Here is a 17,825-nt window from a genome sequence, read left to right as displayed (position 1 = left end):
GGCCGCGCAACGCTGACGCAACATTGATGATGCGCTCACAAACGCGCTTCCCTGTTTCGTAATAACTGCAGGAAGAGCTGAAAGCTGAAAAAGCGTATATGCCAGAGCGAGCATGTCAGTCAAACGGACGGCGTATGGTTGGCTGCCGTCGCCCGATCTTGGCCTGTAGCTTCAGAATGACCAGAAGCTCCCTCCCTGATCGTAAAAACGGGAAGATTAACATTATGTTCCGTTTTCTAATCCTGTTTGTGAGATTAGTTTCGGCGCGCGTGATTACAAACTCGGCTCAGAGATTGACAGGTAGCTCCACGGCCGATCTACAGAATGCACTCGCACTTATTTACTAAAATTACGGACTGTTCAGGACCCCTGAGGTTCAGTCGTTGCGTAACACGCTCTTGTTTATGTATTTCGTATTTTCTATGAACATAATACTTGCGAAGAGAGGCAGTAAAAGCAGGAATCCTTACGTTTTTCACGTACGGCATAAACATGATGGAGCTTTCTGCAGGGCTTTTAGAGCTAATATAGGGCGACACGATGCACTTTTCCTCAAATTGACACTCCTTATCCATAATGCATGCCGATCCGTCGTCTCGTTGAGCGGTAAAAGCCAGGTTTTTTGAACAGGCGTTCAGCTTCACCTGTAAAACAGCGAAAATAAAACAGAAGGGGTAGGATATCGAAACAAAAGCCGTACAAAATATTTTGTCGTCTGATAAGTACGATGTTGGGCGAGCTGGTGCATTGTTGTCAATGTAAGTGGCTAAAAACAAAATGGGAGAAATTCTTTCACTTAAATTTGGCTCCGCATTTAAACATTGAATTCTGTATAGTTTTGATGTCTCTGACGTGACGCACAGGAAACAAATCAGCATGGGCGATGAAAGCTGCCCGAGTTTGTATGAAGTGACTTGGAATTGATAGCATTTGGAATAGTGAACTGGTGTGATTTGCCCTAAATAATATTATTCGTGTCACGTGATTTATTGACGGCCGACCAAAGACGTTCGTAATGAAGGTCTTGAAAACGGACCAAGTGGGAATGTCGGTCTGGTGGTTGTGATACCACAGTTGTGGGATGTCCGCGAGATACAACATGGCGTGAGTCAGCGTCATTTGATTGTCACATGTGTTATTGGCGCTGACTCGTCCGTACATCGACGACCAATGTTCAACATCTGAGTCACCTGAGCCGTTAAGATGGGCGGATACCGGTGGTGGTTCACGGGGCCGCAGGTGGCCTGGGCTGCCGAAGGGTCAGTCTCATCGGCCATAATGGGTGCAGGAACAGAAGGGAGCGTCCGGGAACGAATTTCCAGGTTGGTGCAGGGTACACACGCAGCCTCCACCAAACGTCACGTGATTTATTGACGTGTAAACGTCAAGGAACGACGAGGAACTACAAAGGGTAGCGTCAAGACACGGTGGGCGTCAAGCAGCCGAAATCCAGGCAAGCGCAAGCTCGGGTCGAGCGGCTACCACCGACACTGTGGCTTGCTTGCCTTGCTGCTTCGTTGGTGTCTTGTCTTCTTAATTATATTCGTTAATTAATTAGTATACCACTATACAGCACTAGAGGCACTTTACTGGGCTGCTGAAAATGCCATCTTGTGATTTATGTGCGTTCGGAGATGTTGAATGTGCTTCGGTTGGGCGCTTGTTGGATCGTTTTAACCCCCTTACCGCATGGCGTATCATACCTGATAAGCATAGAACTGCTCCTAGCATAACAGAATCGAAACGAAGCAATATACTACGGACGCGCTGAAGATCGACGCGGCTGCCGGCGAATGTGACTCCCAAAAATGGGGATGCGCAACCGTCACCCGTCTCTGGGTGATCGAAGCGACAACTGGTCACATACACTGTGAACAAGTATCGCATAAGTATACCGCAAGTTCTAGGGTGATTCGATGCCAAACAGGTTATTTTCCATCGAGGTGCACCCTAGCATGCCTGGCGCACTCTCACCTTAATTCTAGCCGGAGCATCTTCGTGGCGTTAACGGCTACGCGGGTCGCTCACTCCTACGTTCGGATTAAGTGTGACGTCGACAGTACACCGACTTTGCCTCCTTTTGCGACGACTATGGTTGACACGCCTTTCCCTTTTTTATGCCAGAGGCTAGGTGCCCCATTATTACGTGCCGTGAAGGCAGACGTTGACGTGCTAAAACGTTTGCGCCGAAGAATTCGCTAGCGCATTCACAAATTTTCGCCATTTGGACAGTGGTTTATGACGCACAACAGCGCAAGACCGCACTCTACTGCATCAGTCCAGGAATATCAGACCCAGCGCTATATTTGCGCTCCATCACATGCTATATATTCACCCGGTCTCTCGCCGTGATGTTTTTGTTACTCCGCGTGAAGATGGCCCTCAGAGGGATGCTTCACGAAGATGTCGCCGACATTCAAACTTCTGTGAATGCCGTGATGAAGAGCACACCAGATGAAACTCTCAAATTTTTTCCGCGATATCCAGAAGCGGTGGCAGCTGTGTAAAAATAGCCGTTACCATTTTAGTAGAGGCAGAGCTATTATTGTTTAAGTAGAATAATATATTTTTATGGGCACGGTCTTCAAGAATCTTAGGAAAACAAGCATGATGGAAATATGTATGTAATTTGCCATGACACTTTTTTAACGCGTGATGAGTAAAGTGCGAGAGTATGGTGCCCCGTCACCTGCTTTAGAGTAAATAAGATTACAACGAAGACGGGGGTAGAACACACGCACATTAAGAACGCCAGCGCGCAGAACAGTGAGTCACTTCAGTGTCACTATTACATCATTCTGGGAGTGAGTTGCGGATGGAAAACGTCGAGGACACTCCACAAGGAAGTTGAAGGCCTAATGCTCACCTTGCCTCCCACGCAGTAGGTTTCGGGAAACTGAGGGTCTCCCCGTTTACCGTACTCATCAAATACGCCGTAACGCAGATGGGCCCATTCATGTACGAAAGTGTACGCTGGAACAGAAAATGAAGTCACGCATTCAACACGCGCAATTAAGTACTGATTGTTTCAGCGATCCGACGCATGTTAATTGAGCGCAACACGAATATAAAGAAAGCAATGCACGGAACAACTAATAAGCACCTTCGATGACACTTATATAACTGAAATATAGGTATAAGGCGACAGGAAGTGAGAAATAACAGGAAGAAGTAAGTGAGTAGAGGAAAAGCAGGCTTAAACTGAGTATACTGTGAGATATCAGTGCGATATGACGCCGGTTGAAATTTTGCTGTTGGCATAGCTGTGGCCGGGTATGTTAATGCGAAGCATTCTTTGCGAATGTCAGGCATTTTCAGTCCGCCCGTCCATCCGTCCGTCAATCTCATCTTTCTAGCCTCGTACGTCGTGATGCAGTCGTGGCCGTTTCTTCGACTGGATATTTATCAGAACAGGAATGGTGCGGCATGAAATAGGTGCATATTTAACACGATTCACGTGTCATGACATCAATGACATGATATGACAGTGCTGACTTGGTCATTTCTTTAACTCAGTATATATCAGGACATATCAGGTATACCGATTCAGGCTGGTGGTCGCCAACAAATATGCAGCTTTAGAACAGGAAGATGAAGACAACATTGAGGTAACGAATGACACCGTAACTAGGCTGATCTCAGAAGCAGCAGTTGAAGTGGGAGGTAAGGCATCAAGGCAACCAGTAGGTAAGCTCTCCCAAGTAAAAAGACCCTAATAAATAAACGACAACACATGACAGTGGCAGACTCGAGTGATCAGATAGAATTCGCTGAACTTACAGAAGTGATCAAGAAGAAGAAAGTAAGGGATATTCGAAAATATAACGTGGGAAAGATTGAGGAAGCAGTTTAAATATGGAAGCAGCATGAAATCATTGAGAAGAAAACTTGGCATAGGACAAAGCAAGACGTATGCACTGAAAGATATGCAGGGTAATATAACCAGAAATTTCGATGTCATAGTAAATGCAGCGGAAGAATTCTATGCTGACCTGTACAATTCCCAGAGCAGCCACGCTACGTTCATTCGAAGTAATGATGAACAGGATACAGAGGCGCCTTCTTTAACTAGCGATGAAGTTAAAAGGGCCTTGCAAGACATGACCAGGGGCAAAAGCTGCCGGAGAAGATGGAATAACAGTCGATTTAATCAAAGATGGAGGAGATACCATTCTTGAAAAGCACGTAATGCCTCACTACTTCAAATGTACCAGAGAGGTGGAAGAACGCGAACATTATACTAATCCATAAGAAGGGAGACGTTGAAGAATTGAAAAATTATATGCCAATTAGCCTGCTCTCAGTAGTGTATAAAATATTCACCAAGATAATTTCCAATAGAATGAATGCAACACTTGACTGCAGTCAACTAAGAGAACAGGCTGGCTTCAGGAAGGGATATTCTACGATGGATCAAAACCATGTCATCAGTCAGGTAATCGAGAAATCTGCGGAGTACAATCAAGCTCTATATGTGGCTTTCATAGTATATGAAAAGGCATTTGATTCAGTAGAGACACAAGATGTCATAGAGACATTGTGGATTCATAGAGTACAGGAGGCATAGGTGAATACCTTGGCAAATATCTACAAGGATTCCACAGCTACCTTAGCTCTCCCCAAGTAGAAAGTTACCTATCAGGCAAGGAGACACAATCCCTCCAATGCTATTCACTGCATGCTTAGAAGAAAAATTCAAGCTCTTAGACTGCGAAGGCTTAGGGGTGAGGATCAACGGCGAATACCTCAGTTACCTTCGGTCTGCAGTTGACATTGTCCTATTCAGCAACAATGGGGACGAATTACAACAAATCGTTGAGGACCTTAACAGAGAATGTGTAAGAGTGGGGTTGAAGATTAATTTGCAGAAGACAAAGATAATGTTCAATAGACTACCAAGGGAACAATAATTCAGGATCGCCAGTCAGCCTCTAGAGTCTATAAAGGAGTACTTTTATCTAGGTCAATTACTCACAGGAAGTTTACAGAAGAATAAAATTGGGTTGGAGTGCATACGGCAGGCACTACCAAATCCTGACTTGGAGCTTACCACTGTCGTTGAAAAGAAAAGTGTATAACCATTGCATTCTACCGGTGCTAACATACGGGGCAGAAACTTGGAGGTTAACAAAGAACCTCGAGATCAAGTTAAGAACCGCACAAAGAGCGATGGAACGAACAATCTTAGGACTAACGTTAAGAGACGGGAAGAGAGCGGTGTGGATCAGAGAACAAACGGGGATAGCCGATATTCTATAGTTGACATTAAGCGGAAGAAATGGAGCTGGGCAGGAGCAGCATGTATCAGAGAGCAAACGGGGATAGCTGATATTCTAGTTGCCATTCAATATTATTAGCTAATGTTCTAGTTGCCATTCAATATTATTAGCTGATATTCTAGTTGCCATTCAATAGCTAATATTCTAGTTGCCGGTCTTCAATAGGAGAAAAAATCACTTGAATGAAATTGCTCCGGTGCTGAGTGAAGTCGAACCCAGAATTATGGCGGAATATTCTTCACATAACGACATTGTAACAGCAAGAAAAAATACATACCAGAGCTTTCTTTTTTTTCAGTCGTCAGGGGACTCAGGTTCAGGAGATACTCTGCTGGAAGATGAATAAAGTCTCCCCTTTCCCCGCAACGTCCTGTTGTCACCGTGTAGGGCCTATCGTCTTCGCAGTACGAGGAATTCCTGATCCGCACTTCGCTTTTCGGGAAGTACGTTGCCCCTAGGATACGGGCATCTTTCCTTCTTGGCCAAGATTTTGGGTAATCAATGATGAACTTTTTCAAGTAAACTCTCCCCTTTGTCGCTATGTGTAGGAACCGGGATGCTGATTTAAGCATGACCTGCACGTTGAGAGGTATCAGTCAGTCAGTCGTCGTAGGACCCGAGACAGTCCAATGTTCCGCCACACGTCGAAGTTCGGAACAGTATAGTCTAATTTGGTTCGGTGATTGGCCGTCTACAGTCTACTACAGAACCAAACTCGTTACACGCAGCACATGCTAACGTACTTGTTCGCACCTAGAAAAGAAACCTCGCCAGCCGTTGGCATTTCACCTCACGTTTGTGCGCATGGTGCTCGTCACTCTACGCATTGCATACTTACGCGACGTTTCGTTGTTCAGCTTTTCGTTCACGAACCGACTGAATGCTGCGTTCTCCAAGACGCCTGACAGCGTCAGGAAGACGTTCTTACGCCTCTCGAGGCTTTTTCAGGCCTCTGTCATTTTCACACTCAATGCATGCTTTGGTCGCAATCTCAGGTGCTTCTGTTACCGACTTTTTTTTCACCTCCCTGTTGTCGACGACTCTACCTCTGTATTCTGGTAGGGGGCAGTGGGAATTGTGTGTAATCGGCAAGACAGCAGGAAACGCGAACTTGGCGGAGGAGGCAAAGGAAACTTCTTCAAAATGAGCATGTGAGAACGCTCCGGAATCGAATATTTTTCTTACCAATTGAAGTGCTCGATTTGAGATCTTGGAATCCGAATTTGAAATCATTTTTTATCAACAGATTACACTGTTTAGTAGAGCGAACATGATCAAAAATATCTCCTTTTACAGTAATTACGATAGTAGTCGTGTCTCGGGAAGCAGCTGAACCTGGGAACCAGCTCTATCTTGAGCTAGAACTGGGCTCTCACGAAGCCAGAGCGCCGTAGATCACCGGAAAGAAAAGCGCCGTTCAGAGCACGTTCACTGATCGGAGGGAATATCGAATATAGCATGACTTTCAATCCTGTGCTGCCTTTCTGAAAATGAATTCTACTGTGTGCCTTCCACTATTGGAGTAGGCCTCTGTAGTGTGGGGTTGAACTTGCAAATCTAATTCTGGCCCATTCAAAGCGTCTAGTATAAATGTATTTCTATTTCCAAGAACCGCTTTTATATTCTGGCGACCGCGGTCCAACCCTCTCAGATGTAACTCAGCTCGCAACTCTAAAATCAAGACGCATGAAGTCTGCGCTTTTCTTCATTTATAAGGTGGTTCGTAACACCATACATTGCCCAAACCTTTTTGATCATGTACAATTTTCATACCAAAAAATATGATCTGCACGCCGTACTCTGGGATTTCTACGTGGCATTGTAGCAGTAGCGACTCTCCTAAGGCTCGAGTTAAAAAAAAACACCTAATAGATATTCTGCCTGTATTGACATATTTCAGAATTAGTTCTCTGTGTTCTGTACATCTGTGGATGATCATGTTGTATGATCAATTTAATTTTACGCCTGTCTCTTTTCCTTATTGTTTCTCTAGTTAACATCGTTTTGTCTGCCACGCTTGTCTTTCTTGTACATTGTGTCTGGCGTATTACTTTTTAAGTACACCATTACAAACGCTTCGTAGCAGTTTCTGGGCGCTATAACAAATTAGTATTATTATTTTTGCGATTATTACAAGTAGTTTTCCTACATTTATGTTAGAACTTAAGCAAGCCACAACGACAATGAGCAAATCCGGAAGTTTAGATTGCGGAATGCTGATGTTTACGCGTCAATCTTTCCTGTGTTCTGAGTTGAAGCTGTCCAAAGGATCTGCTTATAGAACGGCCTTTTAAGGTCAGACTTGAATCCTTGACCACTTCCTGGTAACAAACATGAAAGTATAAGCTGGGTGACGTGAAGTTTCGACATGCGTTGCGAAATGTTTGCTCCTTGTTTCCGGCTGACAGCATTGCTTCGATTCTGACAGGTGCCATCATACGTCTGTTTACATTGCCCAAACAGTTCTGTTTTTTAAGACCCACAGTAGAGGCATTAGGTCGACTACCCAAAGAATTAATAACACCTTTTTCTCTACCACATCGCTCCCAGTAAAGCGAATGCGCAATGTCTGCAACATGTAACAATGGGCACATAAGTGTACTTCACCAGTTGCTTTAATTGTCAACAATAGTCTAGGGGCAGCCGAAAATTTTCTCGAACGAATTCTAAAGCGATGACATTAAGAGACCCGTTACGCAGTGAGCACTGCGCCAACGGCGTTGAGAGCGAACGAAAACTCGCAACAAATCACAGAGCGGGGAGTGTTCTATGCTTTCCACCAATTATAGCGCGGCGCTGCGGCATCCGTGGCAGCGGCGGTGCCGGCTGGCCGGGCGGAAAAAAAGAAAGAAAAAAGAACCAGAACGCTCGCCTTCGTGCATAGCGTTCGTCGTCAGCGTTTCCCGGTAAACATTAAGGCTACATAAGCTGCAGCGGCTGAGAAGCAGTCGGGGACCTTTGAATGCTATCGCGTCCTATACTCTTGAAGGCGAAAGTCTCCCAATTTTTAACATGGTTGGAGCTATGCCTTACTTTATGATGATCCTTCCCATAATACGGGATTCCTCCATACCCCACTTTTGCTAAAGGGAATATTGGTCGGAAGATGACGACCCACATCTTGCAAGCTTCCTCGCTCACGAGGTGATATTCTGGTGACCCTTGAAGGGACATACGGTAAAAAAATATATCAAGTCGAGCTCGATCGAAATATTGTTCGACTCGAAGTCTATCCTTGTTTGCGGTCCCGGTGCTGCTCGTCAGCTGCTCCTCCTCAATTTGAACCACCCATGTTAAAACGGACGAGTTGATGTAATATCCACGTGACCTCCCTATATGGCGGTCTCTGTGAACCAGCAGAGTTGATGTCACTTGAGAGGTACCAAAACCTATAAGAGGTGCCACCACTCCTATTTCCTATTATTGCCATTTTATATTTTTCAAAAGCTCAGTTCTCACGACGAATGACCAATTCGTTATTATAGAAGCCCATTGCTTCAGTGTAGCTCGACGTGTCACGTTTCTTTAGCGTCCCTTTAAACTACTGAACATTGCAGCTTCATGCATATTCTCTTGATAATAAGTTATTACGGGCGGTCAAGTTTTTATGTGCTCTGCCCTCTATCCTTTGCTAGAACCCGTGAATATAGTCGTAGTTTAGCAGCCGAAAAGCTGCAATCATCATCATGCATGGGCTCCGTATCTCCGGCATTTCGAATACGTTTTAAATGCATTCAGCTATGCCCCGAAATATGTACGAGATATATAAGATTCAAAATGTAGATTTTGAACCAAATTCTTTTGCTGAAACATTCTTTGTCGATACCTAGAGGTTTACAAAAAAGTGTTAGCAGTATAGTAACACAAGCACGTATTGTGAATTTAGATAACTGCTATACAAAGATGACCGTTAAATGCACATTATGTTCGCTTATTGAATAACGGTTAAAGAAAGCTCTGGTTCTCGCACGTGCCTTCAAATTGCGTACGATGTCTTCGGAGGGTGCAACATCCCTGTGGATCGACACCATGATGTTGGTGTAACCTCCGTCGCTTTTGTCGATGGCCCCAGCGACAACGGTTACCAAGCAGAATAACCAGATGGTTGCTGCGATTGTCACCTTTGAATCGTGGTCATGACTTCTCTGGAATGGGAGCAATAAGCAATCAATAATCGGACATGCTTATCATGCACACACAAAGCTGTTGAGAAGTATTATTGAATAGGCCATCATGATGATGTTCAAGAGAAGGGGTGTGCGAATATTCGAAACTTTTGAATAACGAATCAAAAAGTGTCGTTTCTGAATCGGTCATCGAATCGAATAGTTTCTGTTCATAAATGCCAATATTTTTCGAACAGTTTTCGAGTATTTCAAAACATGAACTGCGCACAATTAATCATAAAGTTGCAGCAAAAGCACTGTATATATATATATATAGAAACTTTATTTGGCTTGAAAATATTTTAAGTATAGCGGTGGTCGCAGCCCCTCTGTCCAGGGCCCCGCTGGCCTCTGCCGCCTGCCTGACCTGGCTAATTAAGGACTTTTGTCCTGCCAAGTCGGAAAGGGCGAGCTGTGCCTCCCACTGCTTCATTGAGATATTATTAGTTGGTCTATGAAGGTGCTTACTACACTCCCAGGTCACATGTATTAGTGTAGGTATGCCACCGCACCAAGGGCACGTGGCCCTATAGCGGGTGGGATACATGGCATTTAGCAGTTTTAGATGGGGGAATACCCCGGTCTGTATTTTGCGCCAATCGGCGGCCTCTTCCCCGTTAAGTTGTGGGTGAGGCGGTAAGTTTTCACTCCCGCAGGCATGATATAGACATAAAACACGAGAACGTGTGTAGTGGAGCAGGCGACGGCGCTTAGGTGCCCATGCTTTACGGATATACAGCGATCATTCGCGCTCTCTGAAAAGTAATGTGCATGCGAAGAAGCTATACTTTTTTATTCCTAATGCTTCACTTGTGCTTTTAATAAAAAATGCCTCATAACGTACTATGTAAAGACAGAAACTTGCTAACTTTGAGAAGACTAGGATGTGAACATTGCTTTATAATTGTGATAGCGGCTTTTTCTTATTTGAAAACTATTTGACATTCGATTCAATTCGATTCGCCTCTGGCACGATTCAATTGGTACTCGATACGGTCTCAAGGTTCACTATTCGCACACCCATATTTATGAGCACCCTCTTTCAAACGGGGCTTGCAGAAGTAACCACCTCGCCTGCATTATTTATTAAGGTTTCACAACGCCTATCGAGAAATACATTTGCGAAATTCGTAGCGACCTCTAGGACCAGGACTAGGAATCTCGCCTAGCCGCGTGGTTGGAAAGGAAATGTTCCTAGATGTACGTTCTTCAAGGGACACCGATACATCATTTGCGTTTACAGTGTAGCTGCACACGTTCGCCGTTGATCCTCACTCCTAAGCCTTCCCAGTCTAAGAGTTTGAATACTTCTTCTAAGCATGCAGTGAATAACATTGGAGGGATTGTGTCTTCTTGCCTGACCCCATTCTTGATAGGTAACTTTCTACTTTTCTTGTGGAGAACCAAGGTAGCTGTGGAATCGTGTACATATTTCCCAAGATAATCACATATGCCTGCTGTACTCCTTGTTACACGATGCCTCTACGACTGCTGGTATCTCAACTGAATCAAATGCCTTTTCATAATCTATGGAAGCCGTATAGAGAGTCCGATTGCACTCCGCAGATCTCTTGATTACCTGATTGATGAGATGGATGGGATTCATTCTAGAATAGCTGCTCCTGAATATCCGCGAATATCTCAGCAACCTTCGATTTGCAGATGACATTGCCAGCAACACATGACAAGGCCTCGAGAAGCTCACATCTCAACGTGTTTTAATACAGCGAGAAAGCGATAGAAAATGTTGGCATGTACGCCAAAAGTGGGCCTCCAGATGAAAACGTGTGTTGCACCTCTGCAGGGTTGAGACTCTTGTCAACTCTGCGAATTAGGCCTTTCGCGCGAAGTAATTAAGCGCGCCGGAAACAATGGGCCCACTGGATTGTCTCGAAAGCAGAGCCTTCGCGATTGTGTTGAGCGCAGGCATGCCATGATGCACCGCGCCCAATACCATTTTGCCCCAAATGACGGCCCTGAGTGACCGTCTGGAAGAGAAGGCCTCGGACGTCCCTCTTGTTGGTCCTAATTAGCGTAATAATTATGTTGTACGGTGCCAAAGCCACAGGAAAGAAGTTGACGCCACTGCACAAAAAGCAAGCTGGACAGGCAACTAAGCCAACTACGGGATTTCAGTACACAAAATACACCTGAACCTGGCCTGCGTTGCTCAGAAACACTCCGGAGATAAACATCAGGAAACGGCGAAACAAGGAAGATCTATAAGTATAAAACCGATGCCATACCGTTGAAGGATACCGGCCGAATAAAGGGCGTCTTCTCACTTTCGCTTCTTCGTCAGTGACTGGTGCGTGGCGCACGCGTACTTCGTCGTCGAGAACGCTGATGATGACGACAAGCTTTAAAGCAATAATGAGGAATTCATAATACCTGCTTGAGGTTGTATTACAGTGTGTGTTTCTGATAATTCTTCTGATTGACTTTTTTTACAGTCCCACGCTTCAGTTACACAAAACCACACAACCACGAAAAGTTACCGAATCACAGCACACCGATTTCAGAAAGCGCAGCAGTAAGCAGTAAACCGCGTGATTTTTTTTTGCATGTTCGTTTGTTTGCCTCCAAGAGTGGCTCATACCCACATGGGGGATTGGCGAAGACTCGGGCGATATATTAAGAAAAAGATTATACAATTCTAATTAGAAGCACTATACAGAATGAAGTCGGATTCAGTTTGAGATTTAAGCAAAGAAATTGTGCAGGTTCAATTATATACCTCCTACGCATTCGTTATCGTTTTCCTTCCTGCGTTAAATGGGATTTATTACCGTGACATTATGTTGTAACGTCGTATTATTATTATTAAGACACATTATTATCTGAGCATATACTGTGATCTCCCTATCCAATGCCTCCTAGGGAATTCACTGCACCACAACTAATAAGCCAACGAAGTTACGACGCAGCGATACAACAGGTATTACTGACGAACGCAATATCATCGATGCATCATGCGCTAACAGCTCCAAAGTCTATACAAATGCTGCTGTCCTACTAGATGGTGGGAGGACATCATTCCTCAGTACTACGCATAACTTCATCAGCGGTCACCAGCGTTATTTATATACGGAAACCAGCGCTTTAGCACTGGAACGTCAAGTCATCCACGACGCTGTGCAAAATGCCGCATCAAAGCGTCCTACAATCAAGCAACTAGATATCTTCACTGATCTTTTAGCGGCTATGCAAGTACTCGAGAAGGTCCAAAGGGTGATGGAAATCCGAGAAGATATACACCATGAATAGAAAGGCAGCTGCTTGCGTCTAGGTACACTGGATTCAAGGCCATGCCGCGAACCGGCCCTCACAACATTGCTGCTGATCAGCAGGCACGGTGCCCTTCTAATCCAGATATTCCGTCTACTTCCCTCCCAACTCAGCCGCTTAACTCAACCCGAGCCCGTAAAAATGTTCTCCAGCAGGACACACGTTCCCTTATCCCACCGTCTGTCTAGCCCTCTCCGCCTTCACCTTAATATAGGGCGGAGGAAGTTGTGCCTAGGAGGCTTCGGGCCGGGGTGGCCCTTACACCGGCTGTGATCTCAACGTGGAACTGGTCACATTTACCACTGGGTGCTACGTGTCCATGATGCTCCGTCCCAGTGATGGAGGCAGATGCGTACCACCTAATGTGGACCAGGTAAAGGCTTACAATCGGAACGCTCGCCGGGGAGCGTTGGTGGTGGTGCTCCCCTCCCGCACCAATGTTGCTGCTGCATGTCCAAGTTTATACAGCTGTTAAAACGACTATCCTTACTTCGTATAGCTCTCTAATAATTTGCTATTGCAGTTGATGCTTCGCCTTTCGGGTGACGCTGTGACACGCGCGTCTTCCAGAGACGCCGGCCACGCGCTCTCAGCGTGGCTGTAAAACGACAAAGCAAGCAGTATACCGCACGGTAACGCCCCGCTCAAACGGCTTCGTAGAGGAGCGTGGGCAGCGTTCTTCGTTCCGCTGCCCATGTGAGCGTTGTGCGCAGGCGTTTCACACGCGCCTTGTCGTCGTCATCGAGTCTCTCTTCATGTCGGTCTGCCTACGCCGCAGCACATCTGCTTACTTATTAAGCTCATGTTTCCAACGATTCATATTGCTACCGAAGCGGCTAACCTTACTTCGTATTACATTGCTATGTATTGCTATCGCAATCATTGCTTCGCTTGTATCCATTGTTGTGCTTCTCATTTCTCTCTCTCTCTCTCTCCATGTATATATATATATATATATATATTGTTGCGTCCAAGTGCTTAAAAGGGACGTGCGGATCAAAAGGAGAAAGAGGAGAAGGACGACGACTGTGCTGCGGCCATTCCTGCTGTTCGTAGCCTGCTGTTCCTGCTCTCGCACGCCTAAATAAACCCCTTTTCCCCGTGCTTGTAACAAATTGGTGGAGGTGCGGGGTACACCTCGTAACCACGGAGCCTACGCTGCTACAACTTCGCCGAAGCCGTCGACTTGCCGGACTTCCGCCACCCTCACCTGACATGCCTGAATACGCCTGCCAGATTCCCGACGGCTCTGACGCAGTCTCAAGGCCAGCACCTGGCGTTCCGTGTCAATACTATCGGGTGCCACTGACTTTCGGAGGAAAAGCCGGAGAAGATGTCGACGAGTGGCTCACGAACTACCGAAGGGTGAGCCGGTCTAATGGTTGGAACTCGACCGCGCAGTTGTCCAATGTTGTGTTTTCCCTTACCGACACAGCGCTCGTCTGGTATGAGAATCACGAAGATACGCTAACTTCATGGGAGCTTTTCGTCGAGGAACTCAGAGCGTGTTTTGGAGACTCTAGTGCAAAAAAGAAACGCGCTGAACAGACGCTTTCGCAAAGAGCTCAGGTTCCCGGCGAAACCTGTACAACTTATATTGAAGAAGTGTTAAAACTGTGTAAGATAGTCAACTCTCAAATGTCTGAAGATGACAAAGTTGGACATTTGTTGAAAGGAGTAGCCGAAGACGTCTACAATTTTCTGATCGGCAAAGAAAGCTTGGATACCGTGTCTGACGTCATTCGCCACTGCAGGACCTTTGAGACGCTGAAGATGCGACGAATAATACCGAAGTTTGGTCGTCTGGCTAATGTCACAACGGTGGCAAGTGTAGAGCCGAGCTCGTGTGTTGACCTTTCATCAACTATACGGCAGATTGTTCGTGAAGAGTTGCTCCATCGGGAAGAGATTTACCGTCGCACACCCGGCATCACTGGTGCATACTCACCACACGATATGAGCAACACGGCCGTTTCGACCGCTTGGCAACCGACGGCTCACGCAGCGACCATTGAGTATAGGTCTACCCCACAAACAAGAGGGACCATGAGCTATTACGATCATGACTACGACCAACGCCCTCGCCGCACGCACGTCTCCCGGCAGCCGATGCCTAGCCATGATGAATGTGATCCACCTGCTGGCTATGCAATCGACAGCAACACGCGTGACTACATGGAGGAACATCGAAATGTGCGGCCTCTGCCGGTGTGTTTCCAATGCGGTGTCGCGGGCCACATAGCGAGGTTTTGCAATCGTCGCCCAACAACGTGGAATGATCGATCCAGGTTTTCAACCAGGACCACACTTCCTGTGAGGGCAACTCAACGGCCGTACACCACCTCTTGGTCAGCTGGCGCTCCTCCCGGCAACGATTACTGGCCGAGAAGCTTTCGGAGCCGCTCGCCGGCATCTGACAGGAGCTTGACGCCACCACCTTCCTCTCGTGCACCTCGTTTACGTCAATCTCCATCGCCAGTGCGCCGCTCCGCCTCGTCTTCGCAACCGGAAAACTAGCTAGCGCGGCCGATGGGGGTGAGGTCGCTCGACGCGTGCTATCGACAGAAATGCCCCCTGCAGTTGCTATGATTAAGAACAAAGTGCATGTACTTGTTGATGGTGTTTCTGTAATGGCTTTAGTGGATACCGGAGCAACTGTATCCATAATGAGTCTCAGTTTTAAAGGTCGGTTGGGGCGCAAAGTTGTATTTCGGTGGGACCAGGCTGCAACGTTTTGTGGAGTGAGCGGCGAGTCGTTGCGTCCTGTTTGTGTATGCACTGCTGAAGTATCCTTGGCTGGTGGAGTTTTCGCGACGGAATTTGTAGTTATTCCCCGATCGACGCACGAAGTGATTTTGGGCATCGACTTTTGCGACAGTGTGGTGCGACCGTCGATTGTCGCACGGGAGAAGTTTTCGTCGATGGCCATGTTTCGCCCGGGCTCTTAGAGGAGACTTGCTGTCAAGGTGAACTTTGTGTATCCGCAGATACTGTTGTGCCTGCGTCTACCTCTGTGTGCGTGCCGGTTGTATGTCGCGGTGATGTTCCAGACTGTTTCGATGCCTCCGTAGAGCCAATGCATCTAAATTGTGTGAAGAAGAACGTTTTTGTCCCTCATTGTGTGGTATCCATCGGCAACGGGCGTGCTGGCTTGTGGACGACCAACTGCTCGGCAGAACCCGTGTCGCTTCCAAACGGCTTGAAACTTGCCTACTTTACTAACTACACGTCTTCGTCCATAGCCGTACTAACAGACCCACCGTGTGAACCTGCTGACCTTCGCCACGTCTCGGACAAAAAGCTTCTGTCTATGATAAACAAGTCGCTCAGCACAAGGGAGCGTCATACCTTGGTGGATACGCTTTCTAAGCATCTGTCAGTGTTTGACTTTGCGCAGCCGGACAAAGCGTTCTCGATTCCCGAGTATCGAACACGCCATACCATCGATACGGGATCTGCGCGCCCGATCAGGCAAAAGCCTTATCGCGTCTCGCCTAACGAGCGCAAGATAATCGAGGAACAAGTGAGTGACATGCTGAAAAATGGGATAATACAAGAGTCCTCGAGTCCTTGGGCAGCTCCGGTCATACTCGTCAGAAAGAAAGACGGTAACTGGAGATTTTGCGTCGATTATCGCAGATTAAACGCCGTGACTAAGAAGGATGTCTATCCGCTGCCCCGGATTGATGATGCAATTGATTGCCTTCATTCGGCCTCTTATCCGGCTTCAGGTTTCAGGTTTCTTCAGTGGACCTACGCTCAGGATATTGGCAAATCCCGATGCACCCGGCAGACAAGGAGAAAACAGCCTTCATAACTCCGGATGGATTATTCGAATTCAATGTGATGCCATTTGGGTTATGCAACGCTCCAGCAACCTTTGAACGGTTCATGGACACCATTCTGCGTGGGTTAAAGTGGAACATCTGTATGTGCTATCTTGACGACGTTGTTATATTCGGGCGCACATTCAATGAGCACAATACCCGCCTGGATATTGTCCTTGACTGCATCAAGAACGCTGGTCTGGTTCTGAACTCCAAGAAATGCAACTTTGGTGACCGTCAAACCTTGTGCTGGGCCATCTTGTTGACAAAGACGGTATCCGGCCTGATCCCCTCAAGACGGCAGCTGTTGAGGCATTCAGTGCACCGCAGTCAGTGAAGCACTTCGTAGTTTTCTGGGCCTTTGCTCTTACTTTCGCCGATTTATTCCTGGTTTTGCTGACGTCGCCTATCCTCTGACAAATCTGCTACATAAAGATGCACGGTTTGGGTGGACACCCGAGTGCGATTCTGCATTTCGTCAGTTGAAGTTCCTGCTGACCTCCCAACCTATCCTTCGCCACTTCAATCCAACTGCGCCGACAGAAATCCACACAGATGCTAGTGGCGTTGGTCTGGGTGCCGTCTTGGTCCAACGCTATGACGACCGTCAGCACGTGATTGCTTATGCAAGCCGCTCATTAAGCAAACCTGAACGCAATTACACAGTGACAGAGCAGGAATGCCTCGCTGTAATCTTTGCTGTTCAGCGATTTCGCTCTTACTTGTACGGACGCCCATTCCTAGTCGTCACAGACCACCATTCCCTGTGCTGGCTCGTGAACCTTCGCGACCCTTGTGGTCGCCTTGCGCGTTGGGCTTTGAGGTTGCAGGAATATAACTTCACTGTGTCCTACAAGAGTGGCCGAAAACATGCTGACGCAGACTGCCTTTCCCGTATGCCGCTTACCACGACTAACTGCGACGCAGACGATTTTGATCATCTCGTTGCCTCTGTGACACCCGCTTTTCCTGATATCGATGCCTTCAAAGCAGAGCAACGGATAGACACCAAATTGGAGCCACTCTTCACTTCAGCCCGTTCTACTGCAACAAGCAGCTACTGTGTACGTGACGGGCTCCTGTACAAAAGGAACTACTCAAGCACGGGGGCACGCTTCCTTCTAGTGGTGCCAGAACGTCTCCGGCCAGCAATCCTTCGGGCTATGCACGATGACCCTACCTCAGGTCACCTAGGCACTGTGCGCACCCTTTATCGCATTCAAGAACGGTTTTACTGGCCCCGGATGCGACATTCGGTTGAGTTG

The sequence above is a fragment of the Dermacentor silvarum genome, chromosome 10, assembly GCF_013339745.2.
Source record: "Dermacentor silvarum isolate Dsil-2018 chromosome 10, BIME_Dsil_1.4, whole genome shotgun sequence".
Lineage (NCBI taxonomy): Eukaryota > Metazoa > Arthropoda > Arachnida > Ixodida > Ixodidae > Dermacentor > Dermacentor silvarum.
The sequence above is the reverse complement of the archived record's forward strand: the minus strand, read 5'-3'. Positions refer to the sequence as shown.